Raw genomic sequence first — 11,986 nt, forward strand, 5'->3', positions numbered from 1 at the left:
ATATATATATATATATATATATATATATGACATTCATAAAAGCTGCAGAAACCCTGGTTAACGAGCAGTCATGAATACACATATAGAGTAGAACATACATGCACGTTTAATTTCTGATGCAGAGCTGCAGATGAAGTAAGACAAATGGAGCTGATCTGCAGTGACCTGATGGTAATTACTTTGCTAAATGAAATACAATTTCATCTGGCTTGCTCAGCTTCCCACTTCTGATTTCCTGCTGTTTATATGTATCTGTGATCTGAGAGGCAGAGAGCATCATGGGAGCTGCTGTGTGTGTGTGTTTCCTGTGTGCTTTATTAGATTTTAAGTGTTTTCTCCACACAGTGCCAGCGTGTGTGTGTGTGTGTTCAGTCACAGTAATGAGTGTGTTCCAGCGCTGCAGTGTGAGGGATTCATCAGTGCTGTCACAGCGGCTCTGTTCACAATCACACACTACTCTCACTAGTGCTCTTGCTCTTCTGTAGTGTGCAGTGTGCTCTGCTGCGGTCACACCTGGGTTATTTCAGTATCGCTGTATTTATTAGTTTTAATTGATTAAATTATAGTTATTTCAGTATTTCTAGTTTAACTAAATGGAAATAAGAAATGTTGCCTTGGCAACTAGCTGAAGTTCATATATATTTTAAATTAGTATTGTTGATTTAACATTATATTTTTTCTACAGTATTTTGAATTAGGGTTAGGGTTATGGATTTGCTAAAGTTTTAGTATTTTTGTGTGTTTTTTATTTATATTATTTTTCATTTCTATATTGTTTCTAGCTGAAACAAACAAACAAACAAACAAATATCTTGGACTTGGAGTGTGCAAGAAGCATTAGTCACCTAGCTAAACCTGTTAACCCACATCTGGACGCGGCGTACTGAACTCTCCTTGTTTTCACGTGTAAGTGTTTATGAATAGATTAAATGAAACATGACAAATTTAATCTTGACAAACTATGTATCATTATAAAGATCTAAGCCTCAAGCATCGACGACAGATCGCTGTATTTCAATGGAAAGCTTATAAAGACTGTATTTGCTACATTTGTGTAAGCAGTACACAAAAAAACATGAGCAATGGAAACGCTGTACACACCAAATCCGTCGTAATAACGAGTCATAAACACATCCACAGCTGTAAATCCCGGTTTAGTTAGGAAGGTAAGGGTCCACTGAACAACATCTCATGAAGCACGTTTAGTCCAACGAAGCAATAACGCTGTAATTACGTTTCAGTTCTTCAGCGACAGAACTGTTTGTGTCCGTTATGGAATAACTCATGGTCAGAAACTGCGTCTTGGTTTTTAGCGTACAGTGTCACATACAGAATGAGACGAGCCACCAAAAACAAAGTAAAAGAAAAGCAGAAAATAGTTTATTTGAATTCTGGCGCGCCCTCGTGATGTGCGCTCTGACACTCAGGCACTCTTTTGCACAAATTATTCTTTCTTTTTTCTTTTTAAACATTTTTCATATATGTGTGTGTTTTATGTCGAATGTGTCTGTATCTGTATGATTAGCATCTCTTTGAGCGCGAATCAGCTCGCTATTACTGTGTAACCACAGCTATCGATGTGAACGCCATCTATATGAATAGAGTGTGATTATTGACTTTATGGTGCATCTGTATGATTACCATCTCTATTACTGGCCATCTGCACATCAGCACATGATAATTGACTATATGAGCAGAAATCATTGTAAATGCTGTATTCCTAGCAATCTCAGGATGTACTGTAATTGTCATACATAGTTCAATCTTCTTTTTTCTTATTTATTTTTATTACTCAAATGATCATTTTTCATGGTATCTTCTTCAGATTTGAAATAGAAACTCATGAGACATGTGACTTTCAACCCATTACTTTTCCAGATTTCACATATTTTTATATCAAATAAAACAAAACAAAAAAAAAGTGAGGTACAAATGTTTTCAAGGCACTTCAGTGTCTATAACTTTTAATATTTTTGAGCATTATCAACTCTGGTTGAAAAAAAGTAAAGCCCAAAGGGTCTTCTTTCCAAAGACACCAAAATTATGTGTGTAACACATTGAAGTAGGAAACTGTTACAATTATAAGTTAGATAGAGCACTTTCAGAGTCCCATAATGGGGGGGGGGGGGTGAGGGGTGGCTGGTTAACAGGTTAATTTCAGAATTTCATCATAGAAATCCAAATGTTGAGGTTTTCATAAAAAATGTTTAATTTCAGTTAATACGTTTATTAAGTTAATATCATACTGCAAAATGTTGTAAATGTTTTATATTCAATAATAATAGTTTTTATTTTTATTGTTTAAATGTCTATTGTATTAATTTTTACAAAGTTTTAGTTTTAGTTTTTGTCAGTACTTATTGTTGATCTCTGTGAGTATTTGAGATTTTCTGTCGTGTTTGACATTAGCATTGCTTCTCCATCCTCTAAGTGAGCTGATTCAGATTCCACACACACACACACACACACACACACACACACTCGCGTAAATCCAATTCCCCTCCTGATTGTGATCAGCAGTCTGGTGTGTTTCCCCGCTGAGGCTGGTCCTCTGGGAGTAATGTTAAAGTGTTTCAGTGCATATGCATGCAGTCAGTGCTCTATTGTGTTAAAGACAGCACATGAACAATAGCTGTGTTTGTGAGGTGCGTGAGAGCAGGTATAGCACAGTCGTTCCTGTCCTCACAAACGAATGAGTGAAGGAATAAATAACAGGCTGGCGGTGGAATCATCCCTCATTTCTGCAGAGATGCTGACACTAAATGAGTGATTCTGCTCTACCCTAGCAACAGGCTGTTCTGCACGGATTCATTTACACCTCTGCTGACTTCAGACGCAACTAACAGAGTCCTTTGTTTTTATTTTGGACTCCATGTTGATCCGATAAGAAAAATGTGCTGTTGAAAATATAAAGAATGTGTGGGTTAATCTCAGCTCTGGTTTCCAGACTCTTTCCTCCAAGAGGCTACTTTTTAATATTCTCTGGTTTTGACAAATTTGGGGAAAACTGCATTTTTTATATAATCTGTTAAATAATCTGTTTATGAAATTAAGATATCATTAAAGGAGTACTTCACCCGAAAATGAAAATGCTCAGACTCAGCTCATCAGAGATAAAGATCAGATTTGGACTTTTGTCTTCTCCAGATGTTCACTGATGGACTGGAGTGCTGTGGATTATTGTGATGTTTTTATCAGACTCTCATTCTGACGGCACCCATTCACTGCAGAGCATCCATTGACGAGACACTGATGCAATGCTACATTTCTACAAACCTGTTTCCATTAACAAGCAATCTCTATGTGATATGATAATTTCGTTGGTAATTTTTATGGCTGCTACCATGTGTCTCACTGTATAAAGAACCAATTGAAAGAGCCTTCGTTTTTAAGAGTGCACTTCTAATCTGGATTGGTTTGAATCACTAATCCTAACTATGATTAATGGACGTCAGACTTCACTCCAACACACTGAACGCTCTCCATGAGCTTCAAAAGAAATCAGGTGAGAGTCTTAACAGTCTGTCATCTTCGGTTACCAAAAGAGCAGGATTGTGTTGTTTTACTCTCTTCTCTGGGATCAATACTGTGTTCTGGTATCTCATCTCTGCTGTCTCATTAGAGCTCAGAGCCGATGACGTCTGTCGGTCTGGAGCTCCTGTCATGATTGCTGATGTTGTGATCTGAATAGAGAACATCAGCTCATGTAGGAGAAGCTCAGCATCAGATCTGCTGCTGCCTGGAGACATATGGATGCTGCTGCAGGGAACGAAGCACAGAAACGCTGTTTATAAACAGGTTTGTGCTCATTTGGGGCATGGAATGATTTTTTTTCATGAACTGTTTTATTAGTTTACTTTTGGATTAATGGCAGCGTGATGTTTTCAGTGGTAATGAATTAGAGACGCAGCAGCACCTCTGACTCCAGCAGCCATCGAACGTTTTGATTTCAGAGACGTGACGGCCTGCAGGAACCGCTGGGTGATGAAATGATGGGTGTTTTCACTCCTACTGGAGTCTGGAGATGGATTTGATGAGGATTACTAATTAAAAACTGATGCTAGGGGCCCAAAATCTCTCCATGTTCACACATGCACAAACACAAATCCTCATTTGTATTTGCTTGCACATGGAAAAGAAGGTGTGAGATCAGATTTATTCTCTTCATCTGATCTGGTCGCTGACTCCCCTTTGACTGTCACTATTGTGCGACGGCTGAACAGGCATTATTTTGTGTGTGCTGCAAGTCTGAATTTCATCTGAATTTAATCAAGCAGGTCAGCAGTGTATATTCTATTCTCTGATCTTCTGCTCTTCAGTGTGCGTCTGTGGGGTTCTCCAGTTGTTTTCTGGTCCATCAGACAAAATGAGTGTATCCGATCACTGATTCCTGTAGTTCAGATAATAGCGTTAGCAATGCAAAGGTGGTGGGTTAGATTCCCAGGGAATGCATGCATTAGAAAACATGTTTAGCACTGAATGCAATGCAAGTTGCTTTGAGTAAAATCATCTGCCAAATGCATGAATGTAGGCAGGAGACATGGAGGCTGAGGCAGTATTAGACCGTTAGTACCGTAATGGCAGTCCGGTCTTTTTAACATACACAAGGGGAATCCAACAGGCAGAGACGAGTAGGCAGGCGAATGGGTCAAACACAAACATCAGTCCAATCAGGCAGTAAATCCAATGGGGCAATCCAAGAAGCAAGAACGTGAAAACAGGCAGAATCATACACAGACACGCAGTCAGAATAATCAATGGGAAAACGCTTGGTAAGGCAGGTTAACTAGCAATACTTCACAATCTGTGAACACGCTGACTCGTGTTAAAGAGTGTCAGACAGGAAATGAGTGTAGAAGCAGAGGGAGCAGTGAACAGTCAGTACTCGGGTGAGGGCTCCCTCTGCTGGTGTGGAGTTACAGCATGTGATTGATTTAAAGCAGCAGCACACTCTCTTTAACAGCGTTCAAGATTAGAGGAGCAAAACGCCTCTTACAAACTCAGTCGTTTCTATGCTCAAAAATGTATATAAATGATAAAATACATAAATATCCACTTGGATCACCTTTTAAACCTTAATTTAGTAAACGTAATGTAACATGTCCATCAGTCATACATGAAATGAGAATGATATTTATGAAACAATACTAACAATGAATGTACTTTATATACACAAATAACTATTTTTATACATTTATCATCCAATCTATCTATTAAATGCGTAAATTAAACCATGCACATACCAGTATTATATAAAAAAGTTACTTTAAATAAACATTCACTTAAAAAAACTAAAACTTTTTTTTTTTATATTGCCAAGGCAACATTTTTTTTACTTAACTTGATGCTGTAAAATAACTAAAAACTGAAATAATAATGACTTAATTATTACTAAATTACAAAATGTCTAAAACTTTAACTAAAATTAAAATAACAATGGAAATGTATGAAAATAAAACTAATTCAAAATATCAATAAGAACTCAAATAAAACTGGTTAATTAGACTTGTTTTTTTTTAAATATTTTGAAAATATAATAAAATCATGCAAATAAATTGAAAAATATATGTATATTCTTAGTATTTTTGTCTTGTTTTCCAGTATAAATATCTAAACATCCTCAAATCAAGATGAAATTTTTTTAAATATATATTGTTTTTCCTTTGAATTAAGATTATTTAATTGTCCTGCAAAAAATTGTTTTTGATTGAGTGTTTGAGTACTAGTACTAGTGATGACTTGTGTAATGATGAGCGAGTGTAAATCTCATTTACAGCAGTGCATATTAATAACGGTTAATTCACATCCAGCTAGTGATGAAGATGATTCCCATCACACCAGAGCTCATAACATCTCAGTGCGCTAGAAAAACAAAGCGACTGGTTGTTGATCTGATGTGTGCTTGTTTTGTAAGACTTTCAGGCTTCTAGGTCATCAGAAGAACAACTTAACTGAGAAATCTGAAGTGCTGTGATTGGTCCCTGATCGCAGAAGATCCTGCTGTCAGAGACCTTCTGCAGCACAAAGCTACAAATCATTCAGCAGCCTCCAACAGACGTGTTTAATATGAGAGAGCGTCCTGATCCATTATGTAGAGGACGCATGGCCTCAGTAAATCACAGACGTGGAATTAGGACATGTCTGGACCAGAACGGAGCGTCGGACGCAGAATCGTTCAGCTCAAACTCTCTGAGAGTCCAGCGTAAAAATACAGTAAAAATGATTATTATTAGAATGTTAAACAGCTGTTTTCTGTGTGGATCTCTGTTAACGTGTGATTTATTGCTGTGATGTGTTTCAGAATGAAATAGAATGATTGTTAAGGTCTTTACTGTCGCTTCTGATCCATTTAATGCATCCTTGATGAAGAAAAGAATTAATCTCTTCATAAACCCTGATTTGAGACGCTGTATTGTCTCCACCAGGTCACTGAAGTCTCTCTGGGTCAGGAATGTTCAGATGTTGTCAGATGTCATCCTCATCACACGTGAGTCATGATCAGTCGTTCGTGTACCAGTATTTTCCCTGCGTCACATTCGTTCTAGTTTCGCCATCAGCAGCTGCAGATGCTGTACATGATCAAATAATCGTTTCAACTCATAATTACATGAAGTGCTCTCAGTTTCACAGACTGTACGATCAGTCGACCTCGATTCAGAGTCTGAAATACAGTGAAAAGCTCAACTCATTAATTTCTCTCTTTATGCTCCTCTATCTGTGCATCATCTAAAAGATTCATCAGATTAGACCCCACTGTTGTTTATACTTTATGTAACTCTTGAACCTAATGCTTTATTTTGGTCTTGTTTGTGGCAGTAAAGGGTCAGAAGAGCTTCTGCAGTCAAGATGAATTTCTGAACATCCCGGACAGATCTGATGGCGACTGACAACTGTAGGAAACGCTCGCTGAATCATGCTGTTCATGTCACATTTACAGACGTTTGCTGTAAGCTTTTCTGACGATATCAACGTAAAGCCCTGTCCCTTTGATCAGGAACCTGTTTAGCGGTTTATTTGACGTCATGGATGGAGTTTGACACATTTATCTGTGATCAGAAGCTCTTAGTCTGGATCTCAGGTGTTCAGGTTTATCCATTACTGTGCTTTCATCTCATCATAAAAGATTTCTGCTGCTCTGAATTCACTCTTCCACAAAGTAAGGCATAAAAAAGTCTTGAATCAGAACAGAAAGTCTTAAATTCATAAAGTCTTTGTATTAAATATTGCATGCAATGAAAAAAAAAAACAAGGATATCTGCCTCAGGTGTGTTGTGGTCCTGAATGGACTGTAATGTAGGACAGACGTCCAGCTGAGAGTGTGAGAATGGAAGTGTGTTTTTCTCTCGCAGGTCTGATGATGCTCTGATGAAAGCGCAGTGCTGCACAGAGGAACCCATTCTAACTGGAAATCACATTACAGTCGACCCAGTTTACAATTAAGTCTCAAAGAGGCTCTGGAGCTGCGTCTCGTGAGAGTCCAGAGAAGACCAGCGCTGGAGACAAACACCAGCTGTTTACCACCACGTCAATACTGCTGTCCACCGTGTGTGTGTGTGTGTGAGAGAGAGTGTGTGTGTGTGTGTGTGTGTGTGTGTGTGTGTGAGAGAGAGTGTGTGTGTGTGTGTGTATGTGTGTGTGAGTGTGTGTGTGTGTGTGTGTGTGTTCTTGTTTTTGTATCATATCAGGACACAACTCTGTATAATGACATGGGTATGACACAGGTATTACAAGGAGAGGGTGACTTATGAGGACATAACCCATGTCCCCATTTTTCAAAACGCTTATAAATCATACATTTCTTTTTTTGAGAAAGTAAAAATGCACAAGTTTCCTGTGAGGGTTAGGGTTAGGTGTAGGGTTGGTGTAGGGCCATAGAATATACAGTTTGTACAGTATAAAAACCATTACACCTATGGGATGAACACACTTTACACAGAAACAAACGTGTGTGTGTGTGTGTGTGTGTGTGTGTGTGTGTGTGTGTGTGTATGTGTGGAGTAGGTTGTTTAAGAAAATACTCTTTCAGTCTTTCTACTTCAAAATGTCATGTCTAGTTGGTAATGTAAGTCCTACACCAGATCTGTATTGGTGTTGGTGTGCTGCTGGAAACATCAAGATGCACACTGAAGGAGAAACCAGATGGGAAGCAACACCTTAGAAACTGCATAGCAACCACCCACAGCATTGCAACATTGTGTATAATGTGTATAAACAACATTCTGCTTTCTGAATTCAGGTTAGACGTTAAAGTCTCTTCATTGTTGCACTTATTTGCTTTCAGTGATAATGAGAGAAAAACTTAACCATGTTTGTTCTTCATTATCAGTCTCCACACATAATGAAGCTTTCTTAGTGCTGAAACATAACAAATACAACAGGATGACTCATAATAGTAACAGAATAAGAAAGAATAAAAAGTAAAATAATAATACAAATATGAAATATTAAAAAATATATTTAAAATGCATAGGTTTATGCATAGATTCTGAACATATTGACAGTTTTATGAATAATTTGAATAAGTAAACAGTGGAATGTCTTTGTAGACAGACTCCTAATACTGTCTGTTGTTCTCAGCTCATATTCTGATGATTACTGCCGTCTGGTTTAGTTCAGATCTTCGGCCGGAGCAGGAACGATGACAGAGAGACATCACTGTATGGTGGCTCCAGCACCATTGATTCGGCTCATTTTCAGCTCGGTGTGAATAAATCACATCCAGCGCGAGGCGTGAGGTGATGGAGAGCCGGCTAATGGCTAGTTCTCCAGCGGTGAGTGTCGTCTGACCCCTCGGGTCAAAGCAATAATGAAAGTGTCCCGGCCTCCATCGCGGCTGGCTGCCCTTCTCCATCCGTCTGCCTCTCATACAGCACACAGTCGGTCTGTAGAAGAATGCTTAAGTGTCTTTAATCGCTCAAACATGGGACCCCTGCCCCTTGGCTCCTTACAGCTGAGACTGACCGCTGACTGACCACCCATTCTTCCACCCAAGCCCTTGCAGAATAAATATAGAAGACTCCATGCTCATCAGGAACCAGAACTGTTTATACGGTCATTCTGTCATTTTTTAAAATTGAAGCCATACTCTATATTTTCTCAACATTGTCACTTAAATAACTATTTATTAAATTTGTGTTGCCACACTTTTTCACTTGAAACAAAAATGGTATCTTCAGGGTTTCAGCTGGTCTTAAGAAAGCTGTTTTCACAAAATAAGACATACAAATGTCTTAAATAGAATTAAGTTGATTTTTCTGAGCTCATTGACAGTTTTAAATATAAACTCACTACATTTTGATCAGTTTGTCTTAAGATTTATCAAATTTGCATCTCACATATACGGAGCCCCGATTTACTAATTCGTTCCTTCGATTTACTAAAATGTGCACAGGATTACTATTGTGTTCGCTCGATTTACTATTGCGTTCGCTCGATTTGCTATTGCGTTCGCTCGATTTACTATTGCGTTCGCTCGATTTGCTATTGCGTTCGCTCGATTTGCTATTGCGTTCGCTCGATTTGCTATTGCGTTCGTTCGATTTGCTATTGCGTTCGCTCGATTTACTATTGCGTTCGCTCGATTTACTATTGCGTTCGCTCGATTTACTATTGCGTTCGCTCGATTTGCTATTGCGTTCGCTCGATTTACTATTGCGTTCGCTCGATTTACTATTGCGTTCGCTCGATTTACTATTGCGTTCGCTCGATTTACTATTGCGTTCGCTCGATTTACTATTGCGTTTGCTCGATTTACTATTGCGTTCGCTCGATTTGCTATTGCGTTTGCTCGATTTGCTATTGCGTTCGCTCGATTTACTATTGCGTTCGCTCGATTTACTATTGCGTTCGCTCGATTTGCTATTGCGTTCGCTCGATTTGCTATTGCGTTCGCTCGATTTACTATTGCGTTCGCTCGATTTACTATTGCGTTCGCTCGATTTGCTATTGCGTTCGCTCGATTTGCTATTGCGTTCGCTCGATTTACTATTGCGTTCGCTCGATTTGCTATTGCGTTCGCTCAAATTGCAAAATCTTATGCAAATCGAGCGAACGCAATAGTAAATCGAGCGAACGCAATAGCAAATCGAGCTTTAAAAAAAAATGCTTTAGCAAATCGAGGGAACGAATTAGTAAATCGCGCGTACAATTTATAAATCAAGTGAACGCAATAGTAAATCGAGGGAACGCTATACTAATCGTGTGCACTATTAAGTACATTGAGGGAACGAATTAGTAAATCGTGCACACAATTTAGCCTTATATTTTTTCCTGCGTGTCATTTGGGGGCTCCGTACACATAAATGAATCGTGATTTAAAAATATTTTAGAAATTTTCACTTGAAAAACACAGTAATGTGTCCTTCAGTTTATTCCTCACATTTTCTTATAAAGCTCTTTAAAAACTCTTAAAAAGAGCTTTAGAGAAATATGTTGAAAGTTATTGAAATTAAAGGTATACTTTGTATTTCTCCACTTTGTCTATTTCTTAAATGACTGCTTATTAAATTCAGAAATTCAAATCAGACTCTTTGACAAGTGTCTATTTTTCACTTAAGACATGATTTCATCTTCACTGTTGGTCTTTGAAAATCATTTACTCTCGCTTAGAGCGAACCCAACAATTATCTTAATCTCTACTTTTGAACACTCAGACTGTTTCAGACAAACCATCATATTTTCATGTACAGTTTTGAGAATAACTTGGGCTACTTGGGTCACTAATGTCATGGGTATGACACAGGTATTACAAGGAGAGGGTGACTTATGAGGACATAACCCATGTCCCCATTTTTCAAAACGCTTATAAATCATACAGAATGAGTTTTTTTGAGAAAGTAAAACTGCACAAAGTTTCCTGTGAGGGTTAGGGTTAGGTGTAGGGTTGGTGTAGGGCCATAGAATATACAGTTTGTACAGTATAAAAACCATTATGCCTATGGGATGAACACACTTTACACAAAAACAAACGTGTGTGTGTGTGTGTGTGTGTGCGTGTGTGTGTGTGTGTGTGTGTGCGTGTGTTTGTGTGTGTGTGTGTGTGTGTGTGTGTGAGTGTGTGTGAGTATGTGTGTGTATGTGTGTGTGTGTGTGTGTGTGTATGTGTGTGTGTGTGTGTGTGTGTGTGTGTGTGTGTGTATGTGTGTGTGTGTGTGTGTGTGTGTGTGTGTGTGTGTATGTGTGTGTGTGTGTGTGTGTGTGTGTGTGTGTGTGTGTGTGTGTGTGTGTGTGTGTGTGAGTGTGTGTGTGTATGTGTGTGTGTTTAGTGTAATCAAGGCACAGGAAGTGTAGTGATTAGCAGATCTGGTTCTCATTAGAGTATCATGAGCCAGACTCAATCCAAACACTCGTGGCTCCAGACGATTCACAACATGCTGCTATTTCACATGTTTCTAGTTCAATACAGTTGTTTTCATTGCAATTTACACTCAACTGTTGAAAATGAATTAGTTTAAAATAAAATTCTCTAGAATTTGTCATATTGTAGCATTATGCTGAAACAACTTATCACGTTTTTAGATTTGTCATATTTGGCAATGTTTCTAAGATGGAAGAAAGCTGTTTTTGTAACATGGGAAATATGGTTTTCAAAAGACAAGTTGCTGTCCAATATAACATCCAGATTTTTGACTGTAGAGGAAGTAGCAGTGCATCCATCTAGTTGGAAATTGTAATCTACGTGATTCTATGTACTGTTTTTTGGTCCAATAAGTAATATCTCTGTCTTATCCTAATTTAATAGTAGAAAATCTTTAACACACTCTGTTAGCTTAGATAATTTAGAAGTTTACTCTGGTCTCGTTGAAATATATAGTTGAGTATCATCAGCATAACAGTGTAAACTAATCCCGTATTTTTTTTATAATATTACCAAGGGGCAACATGTATATTGAAAATAGAAGGGGAGCTAGGCCGGATCCTTGTGGCACTCCATATTTTATTGGTGATAAATGAGATGACTGCCCATATAAATAAACAATATGGTAGC

This window comes from Carassius carassius, chromosome 5, assembly GCF_963082965.1.
Source record: "Carassius carassius chromosome 5, fCarCar2.1, whole genome shotgun sequence".
Taxonomy (NCBI): Eukaryota; Metazoa; Chordata; class Actinopteri; order Cypriniformes; family Cyprinidae; genus Carassius; species Carassius carassius.